This window comes from Dermacentor andersoni, chromosome 3 (genome assembly GCF_023375885.2).
Source record: "Dermacentor andersoni chromosome 3, qqDerAnde1_hic_scaffold, whole genome shotgun sequence".
Classification (NCBI taxonomy): domain Eukaryota; kingdom Metazoa; phylum Arthropoda; class Arachnida; order Ixodida; family Ixodidae; genus Dermacentor; species Dermacentor andersoni.
In genome coordinates this window covers 113,034,311-113,057,977 of record NC_092816.1, presented here as the reverse complement: position 1 = coordinate 113,057,977, position 23,667 = coordinate 113,034,311, and the positions used below count along the sequence as shown (strand labels likewise).

Sequence of the window (23,667 nt, the reverse complement as noted above, 5' to 3'; positions counted from 1 at the left end):
CAGAACTCATCAATGAAAGGTTAAAACAACTGAAGTGTCAGAGCAGCATAGCCACACACTTTTCGCTACATCTTAGCATGTATATCGATATACATTACAGTATGAATGCTGTATTACTAGTCTATAAATGCACCTACCACTACATCTTGAACTAATGTTTCACTCTAGGTTCAAGGTGGCGATGCGATATGATATTTTGGTTCTTTGATCACCTACAAAATCTCTGGTGACAGCATAGCAGATATAGTTGCTATAGCTGGATTGCATGTTTGCATTTTTTAAAGAAAAAATGTAAATGAAACGAACAAGTACATCAAGAGAAGCAACTAAATGTTTCAACTAAGCCACATAACAAAGAGAGTCAGTTTATCTAGTGAAACATGCATGCAAACTTGCAGCTTATCACCCGTCTTCAAAATCCAGATTTTGAGCATGTGTCACAATTTCGCTTGCCTTTCTTGCTTTCACTTCTGCATCGACTTCAGGGCATCCTGGTGGCATTCACTTTCGCATGTTTTTGTACTTGTTTCTTAGGCACATATACCATGAGAACTGGAATGAAATGAAAGCAATTGACTTTACATACCTAATCAACAGTTCAATGACTGCAATCAAAGCAGAAAGCTGGGCTAGACGGTGTGTCATGATTATTCAAAATATTCTCGTCGTCCTCTGTCTTTGTCCCTGCTACTTTGCGCTATTCTTTTGAATAATCAGTTCAATGACTTCCAGTTTTCAGGTTTTGAAAGAAACTGCAAACACAGTACAGTTAAACGTGGAGTTGCCCTGACCTCAGCTTGCTTTTTGCACTGTTTCCTTCATGTTCCAGAATGTACCAAGTGAGTTGTTTTAGCACACCTTCCAACACAATATCTGAGAATTACTTTCAGTATTGGTGTTGGTCAAAACGGCTACAGGTACAAAAATATATTATTTAACCAAATACATATTTAGCTGAGCATGCAATTAATTTTACAAGAGGTGGCCATATGCATGCCAGGTGCAGAGGTGCTGTTGATATCTTCATATTTAGTTAAGCTGCAAAGCTTTAAAACCACCAAATCTCTACTCAATCACAAGCACACAGACCTGAACAGCTGCAAGCAAGGATGGCCATAAACTTTACAAAGTACTAAGAAAGCATTTGGCAGCATGCTTAATGTAAAAAAAATTATGGGGCTTTATGCGCCAAAACCATGATCTGATTAAGAGGCATGACGTAGTGGGGCACTCCGGAAATTCGGATCACCTGGGGTTCTTTAACATACACCTAAATCTAAGTACACGGGTGTTTCTGCATTATGCCCCCATCGAAATGCGGCTGCCTTGGCGTGGATATGCTTAACATCTAAAAGTGCAAAAGAAATAAAAAAAAGTTATAAGAAAATGCTCTTACATGGCCAAGGTGCAATGTGTCCCTCAGTGTTGGGTACTGGTTTACGAGGCTCCTTGCAGCAACATTGCACAATTTATTTGGGTACCTGATGTTTAAAAAAGCATGCATCAACCTTCGACATCAAACAATACACAAGAAACAATATGCAACAGCACTGAAGCGCAACCATTTCCATGAAATAATATCAAACAGTTGAACCGTGAGTCATCAGATGGGAGAATTTAAGCAAACTGCACCATGAAAGCATTAGGAGCGTGACAAGACCGAGGTTAGAGAATTGATCAGATGGATTTGACACAGGACAGGGGTAACATTTAATCCTTTTGTCCTGCAATAGCCAAGATAAACAGATAATCATGACCAGAGTTCACAAACTCTTAAAATACTTTCACCAAACAAGATGTTATAAAAGGTTTTAATTAATATTTCAAATTAGCTTATTACTAAAACATGCACACAAGGGAAAATTAGCCATGAATACAAACTTGAAGGAGCATCTCCTATAAGAATTTACAAGGGCAGCTTATTAAGCTAGTTGTTGATCCATTATCGTGAGTGTACAGTGCAAAGGTTAAACGAGGACGTAGACACAAGCACTGACTACCAATGGAGGTTTTATTGCTGAATACACACAATAGTGATACAGCTATCTGAAAAATAACTACTAAAAAGGAGAACAAAGCAGACCATCAAGAGGCACACGAAGAAATGTAGAGTTGCGTAAAAAATGCCCGCTGTAGGTTTGACTTCCCAGAAACTTGAGCTCTCTTTCTGATAAGGCAATGGATGGCTTGCTGATGCATGCACTCTGCTCCCATGCCAATTGTGCTACTTCAAGTATGATATGGGTAAGACCATCCCTGTGCTTGTGAATAACTGACATTCTTTCAAACAAAGGAGTGCAGCCACGCATGCTAGTATGATGTGCCAAAAAAACTTTCTCTGTCATTGCGCACATTATATGCATGTTCGCACAACCTCTCATGAAGGCATCTGGCAGTCTGCCCCATGACAAGCGCCGCATGAAAGAGAAATTTCGTACACAACCTTTTATGTGGAGTCAACATGCCACATCTTGCGCTTGACGTTGCAGATACCTTTCTGACTGCCCTATCAGAAAAAGAGCTAAAGTTTTTCTGGAAGTCACGTGGACGGCCTGTATTTGTGATGCAATCATATTTTTTTTGTATCTCAATTTCCAGCGTAGTTCATTTTTTGCCCACTCGTCTGCTTTTCTTGTTCTATCTTCAGAAGTTAATGTTTTTCAGATAGCTCTTTCACTTGCTTGTGTAAATTCGGCACATTGAATAATAACATCTCAGTTGACAGTCAGCACTTCCGTCTATGTACCGTTTACCTTTGTGGTGTACACTACCTATAAGAACTGTAACCAGCAGCTAAAGAAGCTTTATTCAATGCGTCATTCTAGCGCCCTCGCCCACTCATTAACCCAAGACTCATGGCAAGGAAACCACGGAGGATATTGCTCCATTGAAGCATGACATAAGTTATGACTGAGTGTTAACCTTTCTGTAGCTTTCATGACTTTTTTGTGAAGGAAAAGGAATGGAAGTAGAAGAAATGCTGCTGGTGGTAACCGAACCCACAAATTTGACATGATGCATGCAGCGCTGCACCAATTCATCTAGCCATGACTGTCTTTCCCTCCTGGTAGCCAAACCCCCATATTTCACATGAAACACGCAGCACTGTACGAATTCATCTAGCCACAACTGTCTTCCCATCCAATTCACTTGGTATTTGTATACCTGCATAAAATGTAGCGCTGCTAGTGTCAGGGTTTGTGTTGTTAGCCAGAATAAAGAAAATGGGGTCAGGGCTGCAATGTCGACATTGCCATTGAATATTTAAATCTCGAGGTCATGAGTGAACTGTAATACAGAACTAGTCAACGATGTATCAGTGATAAAAACATTTCGAACCAACAATGCTATATACACTGCTAAACACTTAAAAAGGCACTACACAATTTGGACATTGTTCACTGCCCCAATGCAAAGCTTTAGGAAAACAATTTTTTTCCCCTCGGTTATCGAGCGTTTTCAAGGGGAACAATGCAGCAACTAAGTTATAATCATGAATTAGACAACAAAAACTTGTTTTGATTATAGACACCTCCCACTTGCCTTAGTGACATAACCGCATGAGAGTGGAGGGTAATACGCTTTCTAATTAACATTGTGCTTACCATGCATATTGCAATACAAGGTTGGGAAAAATACACGACTGAACATAATTGGGACATTTACTGTGGAATGAATTCTCATTAAGTACATTCTATCCCAACTTTATTTACATCTGGCATAGGTTGGCAAACTGATGCATGAGTCGACTCACACAGACTGATCTCGAAGGTGAGTCTCGGTGAGTCTCAGTGAGTCCGACTGAGACGAATTTCTGTAGGTCTTAGCCCGATGAACCCGGCTGAATAGAATTTTTGTGAATGTGTTCTCATTATTTTGCTGACCAATGCATCCAGGTAATTGTTGTGACTTACATTGTCTGAGATGACGAATTGTAGGCAATCCATTCAATTTTCTTTTGAAGATTGTCAGGCACGCCTCCTGCTGTAATATTTCAGAGGTGTGCAGCAACGTCAATGGGCATCAGAGGCAGTGTGTACGTTGACAATTCCTTGTACTGTCCTTTGACTGCATTCTCCGCATGTCCAACCGCACTACCAGACAGCCTTAAAAAGAGAAGTATTCATTGAAATCAACAACAAAATCCAGTGCTAGAAAAACAAAAGATGTGGTATCACAGACTATCACTCCACATGCTCAAATTTACCTACTATATAGTTAGTGACGCGCTAAGAATACAGGAAGCGCTCTTGATAAATATGGGCACATTTGCCATGGCAAATGGAGCCCATTGCTTTTCAAGGATAATGATGTACGAACAGCAAAAATCACTGACTGAGACAACTGACTCGTTACAGCATGAATGGGCTGTTAAAATGAAATTTAAAGAGGAATTTTATCACCCCCTATACAGATACCTCCTTACCAACACACCATGATCCCTCTCCCCCTTTTCGCATTGGTACCATGCACAAGGAAGGTGCATTATTGGTCCCTTCACAGACATTGGTACCATGAGCAAAAAGCTCCCCCACCAAGGTGAAATAGACAACCATAGTGACGCATCTGCAAACATTCCTTTTGAGGAAAACTTGTTGCTAGCTACATCGTCTACAGGGGTATTGCTTTGTGAAGGACAAATACTGGGCCATAGAGTGCCAAGTCCAGACTAGCATTGTCTTGGCGCCAGAAACAGAGAACAAAAGCAGGTCAGATAAAGGCCAAGGATGATTTGATAGAACAAAAATATACTAGAAGATCCTGGTTCTCAAATACACAAACTAGACCGCTTGTGTTTATCCAAACATTATTAACTCCCTATCACATTTCTGGTGGCTAATGAATTAATATTTCAATGAACGTATTTTTTCTGATAACTTCTTGGTGCCTTTGCTTATAAGCTTTTTTTGTGAAACATGGCTATTATTTCAAACAGGAAGTCAAATTTTCCCTCAGCATTACATAAATCTGAGCTACTGAGATAGATACAAATGTCAAGGTCAGATAAGACTTTGAAAGGTGATATGGAAGGATTGAGGAGTCACAAACATGATTGTGCTTCTTCAGCTCTTCATATATCATCAGTTATATGTGGGCTGTCTAGACTGCACAAAATTTTTAAAAAAGTATTTTGCAGCTTTTTGTTTCATGTTTTCATAAATACACCTAATTTGTCATATCTATTAGTAGCAGAGCATTCCAATATTTAACAAGGACAGTGGTATGCTACAAAAGTGGAACTAGGACTATATAGATACATAAAGATATTAGGGGGGAAAAACGTTTTATTTTTACATAGTGGAATTGCCCCTATGGCATGCATTTATTTGTTTACGAAATTCCCATGAGCTTATTCCCCAAAGTTAAGACACAACCAGGGGCAGAAAAAAGCTTTAGGACAGGAATGAGTGTCACTTGCTACTACTTTACTGAAAGCAAACAGGTTCATATTTATAGGTGAAGGTGGCCATGTGCGCACATATGTTTCCACACAATACTCAAACAAGTTTGCCCATTATTATTCAGTCATACAGTGCAGAAACTGTCGTTCAATTTAGTTCAAGCCACAGATGTATCACTGGCATAGATGTCACATTTCATGTTGATGAAACAGGCCTCCATTAATTCTCATGCAGACAATCTTTGCTTGTACCAAGAATGCGGATATGGAAAAAATATGGCTCACGCGTGCGGTAATTGCAGTGCATAGGCAAATGTGCATTAATCTTATTCCTGGCAGACAGCTCATGTTCCCTTGCCAAATCGTTGGTGCAACAGCCTGTCTGGCTGATATGCACCTTGCCGCAATTAAATGGAATTTCGTACACCATACCGACTGCGCAAGTCACATATGGCCTTGTATGATTTTTACCACAAAGGGTCAGCTTCTGTGGGTCTGAGATGGGTGGGCACAGGACAGTAAGCTTCCGTGGACCCAAGAAAATAATAGGTACTTTGTACCTGCTGGCCACTTTCTTTAAATCGTGGGCCACTTCATGCATGTATGGAACAACATGCAGCCTTTTCTCCACTAGTGGCTTGGCAAGGGGCATCCAAGCGTTCTTTTTGGCTGTGACGCTCGCCTCTTTAAATCATGGCTTTGCGGAACTGCAATATTTCTATCTCAGCTATTAATGAGCCAATTTGAAAATTTCTGCAGTAGAATGCTCCCAAGAGGGCACCTAACAACTTCCAGCATGTAATTAAATTAGCTATGTGGCCTGGTGAGGGGCCACATAGCTCTTTAAAGTACTGCTCAAATACCGGTATTATAGCTTTCCAGCATACGACAGGTTTTAATGTTATACAGAGTTAATCCATGAGTACAGATTAAATAAGATCGGGTGCATACGGCTTTTTTTGTGCCTCTGATGCTTCGGAGTGGCTTGGGGAGACAACCAAGTTAATCAATGCTCCATCACACACCGTCGTGCTTTCACCGATGTCGACGTAGCACTGCAACCGGTCGTTGGAAGATCTGAAAGCACACCCAGATGGTTTATCAATAGTTTTGCACATTAGAAGTGAAGCTGTGGACATTGAACAGGCATTGATTAATTAAACAGCCTTTCTTTATGGTTGCTGTACTGTCCCAAACAGGTTTGTTATTTAGAGCCATCACAGCACAGCACAGCACTAATCCTGCTGCCCATATGTGATCTAAGTACAGGACGCATTAAGCTAACAAGGCTAAGCTTATTTATGCAATGTCAGCAACCATCAATGTATAAGAACAGATGATTTCACAAAGATAGACCCATATTGCTGATTGCCCAAGGTTTTCATAGTCCTATTGCTGAACATGCCAGCAATTTTTTTTCCTCAGTTGGTTCAATTTAACTTCATTGCTGCGTGAATGTTGCAGCGCACAAATGACGACAAAGATTGAACAGGCAAACAACAAGTCCGTTTTCCTCGCCTTGCCTGTTTTATTAGTTAAACGTTGCAGAAGTTTGCAGAATATGGCATACTGCGACCAGTTATGCTAACTAAAGCATCATTACATTGACTGAAGCTGTTACTACTCCCTCTCCTACCAGAGATAGGGAAGCGATTGCACACCTGACCTCAATATCAGTAGTAAACCAACTGCACAAGTTTTCAGAAGATGGAAGTCCTGAAAAGGCTAGTTTCCTTGCGGCTTCTCGACACGCCAATAATTATAGTTGAGCAACGTTGTGTTCGTACGGGCAAGTATGCACTACACTTCTCAATTTAAGGTCAAGTGCATTGGCTGCGACGACACAAAAATATTAGTAGTTGGCAGCACAGTGAAGTGACACAGAGCAATTTCGTAACACTCGATCTGTCAGTTCAACGCGCGGCAACCGAACAGTTATTAATTGTGCTCGACATTTCCGCTACGCATACTGTTGCTATTTTGCCCATATGAACCAAACAATGACAAAATCCTCTTTGCGCTCCATAACGCGCAGTGCATTTACGCTCACCTGTATTAGATCGTTGCCTGTCATCAGGTACACGAACCCTCCCGTCCGCAGGCTTTCGTGGAGGTCGGCGAGTTTCCGGGCGCCTGTGAGCTTCACGATTTTCTTTGATGGCCCCTGCGAAACGAGGCAAGCCGCTTCTTCCGCACCAGTCGGCGAGCGTTCAGTTTAAGCCGGATCGGACGACATACTGCCACCGTTGTCACGTTTCACAGGCGCAACGCAAGCAAGAGGCAAACCGCTCCTTCCGCACCAGTTGGCGAGCGTTCAGTTGAAGGCGGATCGGACGCCATACTGCCACCGCTGTGAGGTACAGGCGCACCGCAAGCAAGAGAGGAATGCCACTCGCGTTTAGATACTCGTTCACCGCCGTAGATTGCAAGGTGCCGTCAGAGCCATTGCCGCGCTTCTCATAGTTGCGAATCCAAAGTCGAAGTAAATATGAAAGCCGTAAGTCATGTGCTGGGTCCTGAATATTTCGCTGCGCGCGTTCGCAAAACATTTTTCGCTCACCGCTGCGCTATCCTTGCTCAAATTTGGCAGAACGACCACATTTTAGGGTCTACTTTGTTTAGTATAACACTTAGCACAGTTAATTGCCTGATCTTTTTTTAATGCAAACTTACCGGCGCTCATGAAAATGCGAGCTGCTGACGCGACGGCGCAAACATAAACTTGTATCGCCGCCTGTCGTCAGCTGCAGAAAGCAGCATATCAAGGAGCGCTGCCGCGTGTTGCCTGCTCCTGGTACAGGCGACCGTCCTCCGTAAGACGCTACTTTTTAAAGCTGACGGCAGGCGGCGACACTCGTTTATTCATGCGTAGTTACGGCAGCTGTTTGCAGCTTCATGGGTGCAGGCAAATTTGCGTTTTTCTTACAAACAAGGCACTCAACTGTGCCAAGTGTAATGTCGACGCCAAAATGCGATCGCTCTACAAAATTTGAGCAAGAACAGAGCAGCGGTTTGCACGGTTTTTTTGCACAGGGGTTTGCAGAACAGTGCACGAAGTTTGCACATTCCATCGTGGCCGCAATGATTGCACAAACAGACCACAACGTTTTTAGATTCTAAATCTAAAGCGTTGACAGACAACCACGACCCACAGAAGCCTTCGTACGAGGCAATACCCCTCTAAAGGGCACTGCTTCACAGAAGTGGTGCCTTTCCGGACTGTTACCTCAGATTTTCGCTTCTAAAATTCTAGAGGGAAACGAAGGCTGGGAGGTTTACCTCCTATTCGGAGAAGTTGTAGGCATGCTTTCGTCTGATGAGCTTCCCTAAGAGTCTCTTGTTTATATTGTTACGTAGGAAGACACCGACGAAAAGCTATTTACAAGTATATTTACAAGGCAATACGGCGCAGTTGGCCAAGAGGCAACAGCCCGCGCTAGCTTCCAATCGTCGTCGTCGTCTTCTTACTGCTCGGCTCTTCGTCATTGGAAATACTATCCCGTAGCAATATGGAGGTGAAAATTCAAGAATTTCTCCGTTCATTCGTTACCCGCTACCCGGAAGCCCGCATAATCCCTAAATTACATTACCTTAATTGTGCACTACCCACGCATGATCTCTCTTTTCGTACCACTCAAACAAATCTGGCGTATGAGGTTCAAGGCATCAAAGATGAAAAACTTCAAAAACAAATTTAAAACACTTGCAGAGCTTCACCAACTTTCGCAAAGCTATGAATTCCGTGAGATTGTCTTCAACCAACCCCAAACCATGTCAGGCCTGAAACCTGTGCGAAGATCTGTTTTACATACGTGCATTGAGGAGCGCCTGCCTGCAGGTAACGTATGGCAGGCAAAGTCAGTCACTATGCCGCAAATGGCATACCATGTGGGAGATGTGCTTTTAATGGCCAAGGGAGACGAAACTGACTTATGGGTGTTTTACGTTCCAAAACCACTTTCCGATTATGAGGCACGCCGTAGTGGGGGACTACGGAAATTTCGATCACCTGGGGTTCTTTAATGTGCACCTAAATCTAAGTACACGGGTGTTTTCGCATTTCGCCGCCATCGAAATGCGGCAGCCGTGGCCGGGATTCGATCCCGCGACCTCGTGCTCAGCAGCCCAACACCATAGCCGCTGAGCAACCACGACGGGTTAGGCAGACGACGCACAATTTGCACAGATTGCAGGTATTTTTGCGGCTCAGGATGAGGTTCTGTTCTTGTTAGACAAGATGGGACTTGTTGAATTCAGGAGACATCGATAAGCATTTAAGGTATCTAAACGCAATGTAGTCTGTGCGGCGCAGCCAGATGAAGTATTACCAGAGTTCCTCGATCTTTATCTGGCAGGGAAAGTGGTACCCAGATGTGAATTAGTGTTGTTTCATAAAAAAAAAAATAGTAATATTTGCTTAGCTTTAGTTATGAACTCTAAGTGGTGTCCACCCGCCGTGGTTGCTCAGTGGCTATGGTGCTAGGCTGCTGAGCACGAGGTCGCGGGATCGAATCCCGGCCACGGCGGCCGCATTTCGATGGGGGCGAAATGCGAAAACACCCGTGTACTTAGATTTAGGTGCACGTTAAAGAACCCCAGGTGGTCAAAATTTCCGGAGTCCCCCACTACGGCGTGCCTCATAATCAGAAAGTGGTTATGGCCCGTAAAACCCCATAATTTAATTTTTAATTTTCTAAGTGGTGTACTTCACAGTTTGTGTTCTGTTGACATTGTGTGTATATTCGTGTTGTATTTTTTTCTTCTTTTTTCCATTCTGTGCATGGTCAATCAATATTGTGCACTCCCCCCCCCCCCCCTTTTTTTTTAAGGTATCTTTATATACAAAATACATATTAATGTACAGTGTGTTGCATAAATATACCAACCAGTGTTATTACTTTTGGAGTTTGGCGTTGTACCACCCTGCTTCAATTACTTCTTACTGAAAAATTGAAAAAAAAAACAATTTGCTTTCCTTGCTATCCTGATTATGCAGTAATACAGCACTGCATGAAACGCATTTTACTTTTTGCGGCTATAGAGTTGAACTCGGGTAGTTACATATCATGCTGTTTTCTTTGGTATAGTCGATCAGTTATTTGATTGAGTGAACCAACGAATCCACATTCGCTGCAACCTATAACATCATATGTGCCTTTCACTGACTCCCTTCAAGCAGCACGGGAGTCATCCATTTCATGCGTCATTCCCGACTTCGTTTTGTGACTACCCTTGGAAAAAAAGGTGGTGAGCGACTGAAAAAAGAGAGTCGAGGTAGTCGTGACCCTCTTTTTTGACTCTCTTTTTTTTAAGAGTGTAAATTGCGAAGTCATCAATTTTAATTATATTGCCTTTAACTCGCCTGAGCCATTCGCATAATTCGCTTAGTCATCCACTTAATTCGATTTCTCATCCTTCTTAACTCGCTTTATCATCCATCTTATTTCACTTTACCATCGATCTTTCTTCGCTTGCGGGGTTATAAGCCATTGATGACGTTACATTTTGTACCTCTCGTGTCGTCGACGCGCTTTCACTCAAGGACTTTCAAGGACGTCTGAACGATGAGACTCGCATAAGGCTTTCGCCTTAAGAGGAAGCTTTAGCTCGGGTGCTCCTATCTAAATACACGTGAAAGGAGAATTCGTTTTTCTCGGCAACCACTCCATCAGATTTCACAAGGTTTGTTGCATTTAAAAGAAAGACTTCAAATCTAGTGACTCTTAGTTTCAAGCTTTCCATTTAGGTTGTCAATGATTTATTTAAAAATGGCAAAAATCGACAATTTTCAGAAAGCTAAACTATCAAGTTTACAACCCTGTAACTCAGCAACGAGAAATGATAGCACAATTCTGTGAACTTCATCTCATAGTACATCTAAGGCGGAGAAAACTTATTAGTTACGCTAAATTCTGCAAAAATTTAGCAATATGTAAATACAGCTTTTGCAGAACCCTTGCACGCAACGTAACAAATTCACGTAAGATATAACTTGACATATCAAATTTGACCGCTTTGAGAAATCTAAAGGATGCCGTTTACAGAACCGCGATATCTGTTTTGATGCAGAGCTATTAATTTGTACATTTCATGCTTCTATTTTTTCAAACCTTCGCAATTTTGAAAATCTTTTTAACAAAATTAAGGCCCTAAATCGAAATTCCGCTGCAACAGTCACTAGAATTCGTCTTTTCTCTCAAATAGAACAAATTTCAATAATATCGGTCCAAGAGTTATCTCAGAAAAGCTTTTTTTACATTTTACACGTATTTTAATAGGCCTAGTTGGGTCCAAGCTAAAGCTTTCTCTTCAGAGGAAGCTTTAGCTCGGGTGCTGCTATGTAAATACATGTGAAAGGAGCATTCATTTCTTCTCGGCAACCACTGCACCAAATTTGAAGAGGTTTGTTGCATTTCAAAGAAAACTTACAATCTAGTTACTCCTGATTTCGAATTTCTCGTTTATTGTAAATTTTTTATTAAGAATTTGCAAGTATCACATTTTCAAGAGCGAGACTATCAAGTTTACAATTCTGTAACTCGGCAATGCAACATGATCTCATAATTGTGTAAATTGAATCTAGTAGTATATCTAAAGCGTACAAAATTGATATGTTGCACATGAATCTCAAACAAGTTAAAATATGAAAATACAGGTTTTGCAGAATCCTCTTACATAAAGTAACGAATTCACGTTGAATGATCTAACGGATGCGGTTTACAGAACTTCGATATCTGTTCTTGATGCAGAGCTATTAATTTGTAAACTTTGTGCTTCTAAATTTTTTCGAACTGTCCAATTATTGAAAAGTATTTTAACCAGATTCACGCCTTAAATCGAAATACCGCTTGCAACAGTCACTAGAACTTAATCTTCCTTCTCAAATGTAACAAATTTCATTAAAATTTGTACGGGGGTTATCTCAAAAAGCGTTTCTGCGTTTTACATGTATTTCGATCAGCCGCGTTGGAGTTGGGCCTGAGCTACAGCTTCCTCTTAATAAAGGCCACTACTGCGTTTAGAGTGTACTGTCCGTTTCGATCAAGCCATTGTGTGCAGCGCGGTGTGGGATGCGCTCAACTACACAGTGGGACGCGCTAGCATTCGTGCGCGGATAACGTTCACGCAGGTAGCCGAGGATAGAACGCAGCCCCAGCTCCGAAGTTTAGGCCATTGAACGGGTGGGTGAACTTGACTTCATGGTTTTTGTAACCACAGCCAGACGCGAGCCGATGGCCGCCGTGTTGCAACCAAACGCAACGTACGGATCTGGTTGTTCCGAAGACCTAACTTTTTACATGCGGGCGGCAAGTACGGCGTCAAAATAAAGGACACCTTTAAAGCGGGCAATGCACTCCGAGGTAACGCGCGCTTGCGTCATGGAGACGTTACGTTGGCGGCAACACGACCCTCCACAGTCCGACAGCATCCAGCGCGCGGGGACGCGCCGAGCAAGTTAGCGCCTAGCGCCCTCTCTCGTCGAGGTAGAGACTCGCTACTCGGTGAGCTGAGCCAGAACGAGATGGCCTCTTCGCAAGAAAGCCTGCCCGACCTGTGCGGCTCCGAAATCGAAATGTTTTTGGACGCCGTCCAGCAACACCTGTGTGTCTACGACACCAAAAGAATGGACTACCGGGATGCGGAGCGGAAAAACAATGCGTGGGAACAGATACGCGTGTACTCTGGCCTCTCAACAGGTGCGCCAATGCTACGCACGTGTGTGTATACGTCTACGGACATGCTATGCACTCGGCGCCTGTTTGTTTGTCTTGTTTTCCCTGTTTCAGTCGAAGAGTGCCTGAAACTATGGAAGCGGCTTAGGGACCGCTATACTCGTGAACTGAAAGCTATTGAAGCGACAAAAAAAATTGGCAGCCGCTACGTGTCTGTGTTATGTTGTGAGCGGCGCGCACTTAGTCGTCACGCATTGCGCCGACCTGTCAGACAGCGTGCTCCGCCGCCACAATCACGAGGCGAATAATGCCAAACCCATTCTACGGTCCTGGACACGCTGGATCGAAGTTTACATAGGAATGGTTCGGGAAAATACTAAATATTATTTAATACACTAAATTTATCGAGCTGAAATTTATGAAATCCTTTACATTTATCTAGCTCATTGTTTTTCTTATGGTAATAAATTTCACTGCATGGGGTCCCGAAGTTAACGTGAAAAGATTGTTCTAACTTTTCTGGACGCGCAATGGTATTTGAGTTTGTCTTGTTAAGGACGTGATATTAACTAGAGGAAAGCGTCGCTCTCTCGCTGCGACTGCTGCTTTCTTCTGAGTTGGATATGAGACACCGCATAGTTTGGCGAAGCGAACGGAAGGTTGTGTTAACGCGAACGAAGGATGGTTAAGACAACGCGAAGCACATCGTGTACAAGCCGCATTACCTCTGTGGCCACGGTGCTGTGCTGCTAAGCTAAACTGATCCCAGCGGCGGGTGCCACATTTAGATGGGAGAAAATAAAGAAGAGCCTGTGTACTTAGATTTACGTGCACTTTAAAGAACCCACGGTGGTCAAAAGTTATTCCGGAGTCTCCCATTACAGCGTGCCTCTCAGTCAGATCGTCGTTATCGCACTTAAAAGCACGGAATTTACTTTAATGTAGCAATAAGCTCAATCTTCTCGGGTCTTTGTTTGTCCTGTAATTGCCCTGTGAGGTGCAGCATAACTTACCGACCGGCCCATTTGTATATTCCGAAGAATTTCATATTATTGAAAATGTGGCGTTACCATTCACCACGCCTTCGAAACTGTATAGTCGTGCCTCTCAAAGTGAAAGACCTTGTGAATTCCAAGTCAAGAGTCCCAGACATGTCGCTCGAGCATCTCAGGTTTTGCTTTGCAATAATATGTCTGTTACTATGAGTGATCTTACTCAAAGTGATTTCTCAAGGTATTTTCGATGACAGAATTTTCTGCCAGGTCGTGAGCACTCAAAGTTTACTCAAGCATGCAAAAACGTGGTTCTGCAAGAAAATTAACATAAATGTTAATCTACCCACTAACGCTTCCCAACTTCGCCTACTGCACCTAAATTTATTTGTCGTCAACATGTAGTAGCGCTTGTTCGGAACTTTTGTTATCAAACATAGCTTAGGAGTCCCGAATTGAGACTGCAACCTACCAAATTGATCATTATTTTCTGGCAATACCATGTAGCGCCCACAGACGCCACAACGCGGGGCGGTTTGGTCGGCGCTCGGATCAAAACAAAGTTGGTAGGCGCGTGATCGAGGCGCAAGCTCGACACGCGCAGTGTCGTTCTAGAAGCCGGCCACGCTGGTCGCTGCAGAAGCTGCTCCGCCTGCCGCCTTCTCTTTTCTTCCGAATGAAGTGTAGAGGCGACGGCATGGCTCATTGGCCGGCCTCAAGTCCTCTTACAGTGGTGATCCGGGAGAACGCGCCTTGCACCGAGCAACACGCTGCCATGGCTCACTGGCTGGAGCCCCAGTTCGGCCCGCCACTACCACGGCTCCTGTCGAGCTACGTCGGCGCATTGCTGGCGCAGTTCGAGGCAAAGCCACTTTGTTCGAGGTGGCCCTAGAGCTGAACATCTGGCTCCAAGAGTTCAAGTACCAGGTGCTTCTTTCTACGCCCTACCGCTTGATCTCCAGGTCCGTCTCTGTGTTGCGTTCTATAGCGCCATAACCGGCCCTCAGTCCGGTTTCGACTCCTTGTCTAGGGGGTGGGCCTTGCAGCGCTCTGTCCTGGGCGGTGCCTAGAATCCGGATAGCACGCGCCCGCATGAAAAGAAAAAGACGGCGCCTGGTCGTGGCCCGCGAAGCCACGGTTCGCGGTTCTCTTCCGGGGTCGATTTGGGCCAGCTGTCTTCCTCCTTCGCTCCTGAAGCATAAGCCTACAATTACTGTTGATTTATTTATTGTACTGTATTTATTGCTTTACTGTATTCTGCCAGAGCTGTATATTACATTCAATCTATTTAGGCCCCAATACATGGTATAAATTTCGTAAAACAATACGCGAAATCCAAAAATTTCTATTTCGGTCAAATTTGGACCACTATTTTTGCAATCAGCTACTCCTCGTTAAATTATGACACAAAGCGTATGAGATAGTGCGGCTGAGTGGCATTTGATTTCCTTCGTTATTCCAGCTTGATTTTATTTTGGGTGACATAAACATTCTACAAATGGCTCTTCTGCGATGCTGCGCGAAGTTCCATGCTACCGCTTCACCTCTGAGCGCAGTGCCGGTCTGGATTCAGACAATGGGCGATTGGACTTTGTTATGTAACGTGACATTCCACAACACGTAAGGGCTCCACTGTTGTAAAATAAAGGAACCAAGACTAATCAATTGTTTGCTGTTTACATTATAATCTTCTTCCTCTCCTCTCTCTTCACTTCCTCTTCTACTTTTTTTGACCGGGATATTACATCCTCCGGCGCTCTTAATGCCACCCTTCCGTGGATGGTAAGGCACTTGGTTTTCTACAGTTTTTTTTTTCTGTTTTGACTGCTGGTCTGTTAAAGTGCTCCGACTTCAGTATACCTTGCTGCTTGACCGTGTTGAGGACAACATAAAGGCCCGTGAAAGCATTTTTTGACCGATCAAGATCTTTTCGTACTAGCACGTCTCCAGGTTGAATGTTGTGCATGTGAGTTGCATGGCGCGAGTCGTAGTATTTCTTCGTTGTACGTTTGCGCCTATTATATTCCGCTGACATGTTACTGCGTTCTGGAGTATGCACGTTCCCTAGTATGCCAAGTTCATAATCTACTGGTAACCGCGTCGTCTCCTGAAAGGCAGTAGACTGAGGATTGCAGCCAAGTCCAGCTGTGTGTGATCAATTGCGACGCCTAACCGCTGCCTCAACAGCACAGTTCCATCCTCCAGGAAATTCAGCGTATATAGAAATGAAGGTCTTCAAGTCACGCAAGAGGCGATCCGCTAGGCCACTACCTTTCGGGTGATACGGGGCTGGAAATCTCAAAATAATGCCCTTTTCTGCGGCCCACTGACAGAGCCACTCGCTGCGGAATGCAGGTCCATTATCGGAGACAATCACCTTGGTGTGTCTAAATGCCTCTTTTTACATCATTACAATCACACTGTTTGCATCTCCTCTTTCGGGTTTGACTGCCAACATACGTGTGCACTGGTACACCGCCACTATAAAAGACTTGAGTCTGGCGCATACCCTACGCTTTCTTTTTGATTTCAGCAAAATTGAGATGAGCGACTTCGAAGGGGACACGTGAATGCAGAGGAATGGCCGTCTAGTTTCATTTTGGGCAGAACATGGCTAAAAGCCACGGACATTGTTGACAGGTCGACACGTAATCCTCTACATCGGCTTTCATGTTCTTCCACGTAAAACATTTCTGAATCTGCCACTAGGTCCACCAAAAGCCATGCTGTGGACCGTCGTGATAGAGCCGCAATATGTAATATATGCAGCTTTGAGGTACTATTATGAGCAATAAGAAAGGGAACACAGGAACGCGTAGAAAACACCCTCAGACCCAGCTATATGGGTGATACGCAGCGGCCGCCGTTGGAAACAAAGTGGAAAGGAGGATGCTGTTCTAACAACTGTTCGCACTCCTGCCGTGCGCCTGCAAAGTGCGGAACTTCGCATCACCAGCAGACGGTGATAACACTGCTCGATATTGCGTCACTGGTAACTTTTTCGAGCCGAATCGTTACAAAAGGTAGCACTGTTCCTGACTTTGATATTGATTTATGGTAGATCTTGTAAATCGGGAAAAAATGGTCTTTAAGCGTGAGTTCAAAATAAGTTTATTGGCGCTTGCCGAATAATAAAAAGACATTGAAGCAAATGAAATAAGGGAATAGCGTCATCACAGCGTATTCTCGTCCTTTGTTTTGTTCGTTGGTGGCCTAATAACACGTCATGCCACCGCCGACATGAACGACGGCCTCCATTCTTTGGGGCAGAGACGCGTAGAGAGCCTCGATGAATGCGGTATCGCGCTGAAGGCGCTTCCACTCATGTTCTATTCCTTTCCATAGTTGGTCGGAGTAGGCCAATTCTAGTGACCTCTGAATATTCATGTCGGCACCCTTCGCGCACCACTGAAGTTGCATTATGACTCGCTCTTCCAAAAGGCGCGCCACGTCCTTCGATATGTGAACGGGAGACAAGTCCTGCTGGAAAAAATAACACCCATCGGGCTGCGGCCCGTTTAAGACATAGGGGATCACCTGGTGCTCGAGCATAGTGCAATACGCAGCACTGGTGAACCTCCCATCAATTCTCACCAGTGGGCCTAGGCCTTCGTGGGAAATCGCCCCCAGACGTTCAAAGACACGCGTCCGCTGGTGGCCACCTCCTGGATATTCTGCGGACTAAAGCATGTGTTTGCGGTCCGCCACACTCTCTTTCGTTGGTCCCAGCAGCTCGAGAACGTGGACTCATCAGGGAACACTACACACTTCTATAGGCTCTCGCTCCATCTGCGATGTTCAGTAGCGAACCTCAGGCGAGCTGCTTTGTTGGCTGCGGTGAACAGAGGTTTCTGTGTGGCGATGCGACCTCGCAGTCCTACTTCTCTAAGCCTTCGTCGTACCGTGCTGTCGCTCAAGTTGTCCAAGTCAAGAGCAGCTCGAACGTCCTTTGCACTTTGAAATGGTTTTTCGGTGACGGCAGCCACGATGCAAAGCTCTTGGTCGTTGATTGCTGATCGCGGTCGTCTGCGGTGCGGCGTATCGTTTATGCGTCCTTCGTCTCGGTAAGCCTGGATAATCCGGTTGACCGTTTTCAATCCGCGGCCTGTCACGAAAGCAATATTGCACTACGTATAACCTCTTTTAGACATTTTTATTATATCTTCCAGCTGTTCAAGAGGCACTCGAGGCATCTTGAGGCTACAAAATCAGAGTTGACTGCTCTGAGTGGGCCACTGCAGTGTGCTACGTGAATTTTTCTGAACGAACTTCGTGCAACAAAGTCGCCCTAGAGACAGTTTATCAATGTTCTTTTTTTTTATTTTTTCTATTCCTCTGTCGTCATTGGTTCGAGCGCCTCCGCTGTTCGAGGTGCCACTGTCAACCGGGTGCGTCGATTCAAATAAAGAATCGGTTTGAAATGCAGGGCAAACTTGGTCTACGAGTACTATCAAGCGGTTGCGTGAAGAAAAAAAAAGAATGAAAGAAAAGAAAATGAATTGGTGTAAGTTATTGGCGATGATTACCGTCTTATCGGCTGTCGGATGATCCATGACGTAAGCTGCTCCTTTGTAGAAATGCCTGCGTGGTGGGGGTGCCAACAGTGAGTTGAAGAGCGCCCTCCTTTCCCCCTTTGTTTTTATCAGCGCCATCCGCGTATCGCTCCGAGTCTGTTTCGAGGCTGTTTGCAACGTGTTCCCGTGTTCCCTTTCATATTGCTGATGACAGTATAGCAAATTTTCCGTATATTAATTTTATCTCTTGAGTGTCTTGCCATACACTTGCGACTTGTGTCCTTTGATAGCTTTTATTGGCAGTATGTGCAATATTGATAACGCGTCCGCATCGGGTAGCTATTCGCGAGGTCTTTGCCAAACATGAACTGAACAACAAAGTGAACTGCTGAATTTCGCTAATGCATCTTGCCACTCCTCTTTGGTAGTGTAAGGCTCAAAAGGTATGTCAAAGCCTGATTGTCCGTGAAAATCTTGAACTGACAGCCCTCCAAATAACTCCTGAAGTATCGTCACGCCAGCACTACTGTTAAGGTCTCCTTTTCCGTGGTCGTGTAGTTTACTTCCGCTTTTGAAAAGGAGTAGGAGTAATAGCCAACGACATTTAACTTGTGGCTTAGGTCTTCGTTTGAATTTCGTTGGTATAACAATGCTCTTGCACCATAACTGGACGCATCATAGCAGACCTCCAAGGGTTTCGCGAATTCGCGTAATATCAAGACTAGATCTGAAGATATTGAGCGCATCAATTCTTCGTACGCATGTCCGCACTCGTCGCTCCACGCAAATGGAACTTTCCTTTTGAGTGAGTCTTGTAAGACACCTGGGTAACGCCGCAAAGTGCTTAATGAACGCCGTAGGGTGTTTTGCCATTCTAAGTACACTCGCAGTGAGCTAACATTGCAGGGCTTATGCAGTTCGTTTATTCGTTAGTCGGACTGTTGCTTTGTCGTCTTCGTGAAGCCGTGAAGAATCTGCCAAGGAACACCACCTTTCTCTGAAAGAATTCACTTTACTTCTTGTTTATCTTTAACTGTTATTTGCTGAATGCTTCGAGTAGATGAGAGTCTCGAGAACAGTTCTCTTTCTCGGTACGAGAGTAAATGATGACGTCATCGACATAAACATCGCAGAACTCTTCTATGAAATCTTTAAGTACACCATTCATTATGCTCTGAAACCAAGAGCCCCAGTCGTTCCAGCCAAATGGCAGACGGTTGAATTCATAATATCAAATGGCGTTAAAAATGCCGGGTACACCTCTTAATTTTCTTTGAGGGGTACCTGCCAGTAATCTTTGCACAATTCGATTCGCGGGAACCATTGGCACACTCAGTATCATTAGTGCTGTCGTCAATCAAAGGCATAGGGAGTGGATGCAGCTCCGTTTGGGTGTTTATTTGATTGAGGGACAATATATAGAGGAGACGCAAGATGTATATGTTGAGGGCCTTATTATTCCAGCATTTATCATTTGTTGTAGCTCTTGTTTCAGTCATGTTTTCTTGTACAATTGTCATGTTTTCTGTACAATGGTCGTGTTACGAAGTTGCAAAGGTACTTCAAGCATAGAAGCTGCAGGTGGATATGTATTGAAGCAGGTAAGTTCGAGAAAAATTGTCCGTATATAATTAGCGCATTTCGCAGTCCTCATCTGTGTCGGTATCTGGACACTTGAAACCAGGGAGTCTAGAGTCACTTCATCTTTCCAAGAAATGTTCACTCTTAGCTTCTTCATGTCGGGTCTTGACAGTATAAACAAGAATTCGACATCACACATAAGAAGCGTTTCTATTGTGAAGTCCACCCCATCCCAATGTATATTGACTTTCGTCCAGGTGTGATGTGTTCGACATGATACATTATAGCTCTTAGCCGTGACCACTTTACCTTGTCGCATGTTAACGGCCATTACCATGGTTTTATGAATCACTCACTGAAGCTCCTGTGTCGACTATAGCAGTTATTTTTTCCCGTTAATAAGGGCTTCAGTTTGAAAAAGGTTCGATCGAATCAAGTAGACAGCCTCATTCTGGTTACTCGGGAGGAGTTGTGCACCCAGGTTTATTCGTTTATTCTTTTTTTTTTGTCTTCTTGATGTCTCTCTTCCTAAGGGAATAGTCAGAAGCTGCGCTTTTCGTGGATGCTGTCATCGATGTGGCTGTATTATCCGGATGAACTCTGGCTGAATGGGTCCAATTATGCTGTGCAGCGGGCCCAGGGGTTGCATGGCACACGCCCTTAAGGCACCCCAGTAGGTCTTCAATTCTCTTAGGCGACCTTATTTGCACTTGCCTTTGGCAGTCCTTTGTCATTCTGTGGATGATTAACGCCACAATGAACCTCGCAGGTAAAGTGGGATCTGCTAATAGTAACAGCTGTCTCTTCTCGCAGAAATACTCAATTATTGAACTTGAGCCTTGATTGAAAAATATAGTTTTTCCCATCGGTCGACCGGGTTTTCTTCAGAAGCCGACATAAAATTTCCTCTCCCGTGATCCCAGGCGTCATCCTGATGATCTTTTATGCGGAGCTCATACCATTTCTTGGCACCGTGTAGAAGGAACAACCTCATATTTTAAAGTTTATCCTGTGACGTCACCCAGGAGTTCTTTTCGCCAGCGTATTCAAAGAACTCCAGCAAAGTGGTTGCCAAAGCGAACGTCCCATCAAACATGTCCGGTTTCCCTAATTGAGCTTTCGGACCACTAATAGCGCGCTGAGTTTCCGTTAGTACAGCAAGCAGTGGCCCATGTTTCTCAATTTATGACGCCTGCGCTTTCAACGTCTGCTTAATAAGCACAGCAATATCACTGCTATTGTCATTTCGAAAGGGCTTATAACTTTATAATTGTCTGAGATGCTTTTCATAATCGGACACTCAATATTTATCTTCCACATACGTCAGTTGACGAGATCTGCCTCTATCACTGTAACCTTACTTGCGATAGACTTGCGCAGGGTCGGTGACATCGCCGTCTTCTGGAATTCGACTTGTTCTTCATCTTCGGCTTGGTATGACGAAACGTACAGTTGTCTCACTGTAGTTGTACCACCTCGTGCTTCTGTCCACATTCTGTCGGGCTGCATCAAATGTAAAATAAGGAATCCAAGACTGATCAACTGCTTACTGTTTACGTTCAACCTTCTTCTTTTCAATCTTCCCTTCCCCTTCTTCTTTTGAGCAGGACATTACCCCTTCACTACTAAGTGCAGTGCTATCTGTATTGATTCAGACAATGAGCGATTGCACTTTGTTGTGTAAAGCCACATTCCTCAGCACGTAAGGGCTCGACCGTGTTGGCCAATCTCGCTACTTATTATATATCTTTTTGTTAGTAAACATTTTAGGAAGATATTCAGTAATTCTGAGCAATGTATTAAATAGCTATCATTTTCCGAAGAAAGTGACACGTGTATTTGTTTATCTTTATCGGGTGATCACTTTGCACCGTCTAACAAAGAGAGAGAGAGAGAGATAGCAAAAAGAGGAAAGGCAGGGGGGTCAACCAGAAGAGCGTTCGGTCTGCTACCCTACGCTGGCGGAAGGGAAAGGGAAAACAGAAAGAGGAAAGCGGGATAGAGGGAACACTGTGCACGCAGCAAAGCGCCTGGAAATCAGTCAGGTCAAAGCAAGTGCTCCGCCGATACGTTAGGCTGCCGTCATTGGGCTCTCTGAAGCTGCTCTTGGTGCGTCATAGCTGATGATGCACGTTGAAGTCACGAGCGAAGACAAAGGAGTCCCTGGGCGTCAGCAGTACGTTGCATTGCCTGGCAGTGTATTTTTAAGCTAAACCAAAGCCGCTCTGACTTCAGTGCGAATATAATGATGCGGATGTGCCATGATGCTTACTCAAGAGTTGCAAGTACTTAATTGAGAGCATCCATAATTTGCATTGTACTTCGCGTTGACCCGAGCATCATAACCACTTACCGGTCTTATTCGGGCAATTTGTCAGGAACCCGTGCTGTGCGCTCTACAGCCGTGCGCAGCGGCATCGGCTATGGCATCGGCTGCGGCGTCGCCTCCGGCTATGGCATCGGCTGTGGCATCGGCTGTGGCATCGGCTGTGGCATCAGCTGTGGCATCAGCTGTGGCATCAGCTGTGGCATCAGCTGTGGCTTCGGTTGTGACTTCCACTTTTGTTTTGGCTTTGGCTGTTGCTTTAGTAGTGAGGCCCAAGTTGTATTGTTCTCCGCCATGAACTTGTCAGATTTAGATTGAATTGCCCCAGGCCTAGGGGGCAGAGGACGAGGTGTTGTCGGATGGGCCATACTCTTTACAGAGGCATCAGCGTTCTTTGAAGTCTGACGGCGTCGGGAGCGTCTCTTTCTAACAGCCGCAATAGCTTCCCGACGAGACGAATGGTCTCTCGCCATCTTCTTCACGATCGCCTTTTCCTGCTTCATTTTGGGCCAGTCCATCAAGGAAGCATCATGGGACCGAAGGCAATTGGTGCATTTGAGAACCGTGGCTGCACTCACCAACTCCTACAGCTATCGTATTGGAATGGCGGATTCACCAATGTGTGCTAAGTGCAAGTGTGAAGAGACCATCAGTCATCTTCTGTGCCAATGTTCTCGCTTCGATAATCAACGTGAGACTCTCCAGTGTGCCTTGAATAGACTGGACGACCGGCCGTTTACGGAAGCGGAGATCTTGGGAGCCTGACACAGTTCATTTGCCCAGAAAGCAGTTCGAGCGCTTTTTCACTTCCTGAAGGCAACAGACTTGAGTGCCCGACTATAGACATCCTACACCTAAGTTTTCTCTATCTCTCTCTTTCACTGCCCATTCCTCTCCCCACATGTAGGGTAGCAAAGTGGACTCTGTCTGGTTAACCTCCCTGTCTTTCCTTCTTTCCTCCTCTCTCTCCCGTGGCTGCACAAGAGTCTGCAGCGTGGGGCTCGCTGCAACGGGAGGAAGCTCTCGTGTTCTCGAACACGCCGCTCACGTGTCCCAGCCTTATACAATTGCGGCATTGCAGTGGCCTTGGGATGAATGGTCGCACAGGGTGTCTAAAGTGGCCCACCTTGACCTGCGAAGGGAGTGTCTCACTCTTGAATATAATTTTCACACAGTGGGA

At 44.5% G+C, this 23,667-nt stretch overlaps 1 long non-coding RNA gene across 1 annotated transcript; it reads right to left on the bottom strand.

Annotated features, from left to right (window-relative positions):
- Positions 1 to 400: 400 nt before the first annotated feature.
- LOC126539389 (uncharacterized) lies at positions 401 to 7,396 on the bottom strand. Its single transcript, XR_008613746.2, has 4 exons — positions 6,353 to 7,396; positions 3,915 to 4,106; positions 1,397 to 1,481; positions 401 to 552 (listed from the first exon to the last, which is right to left on the bottom strand). It is a non-coding gene; the product is annotated as an uncharacterized lncRNA (long non-coding RNA).
- Between the last annotated feature and the right edge of the window lie 16,271 nt (positions 7,397 to 23,667).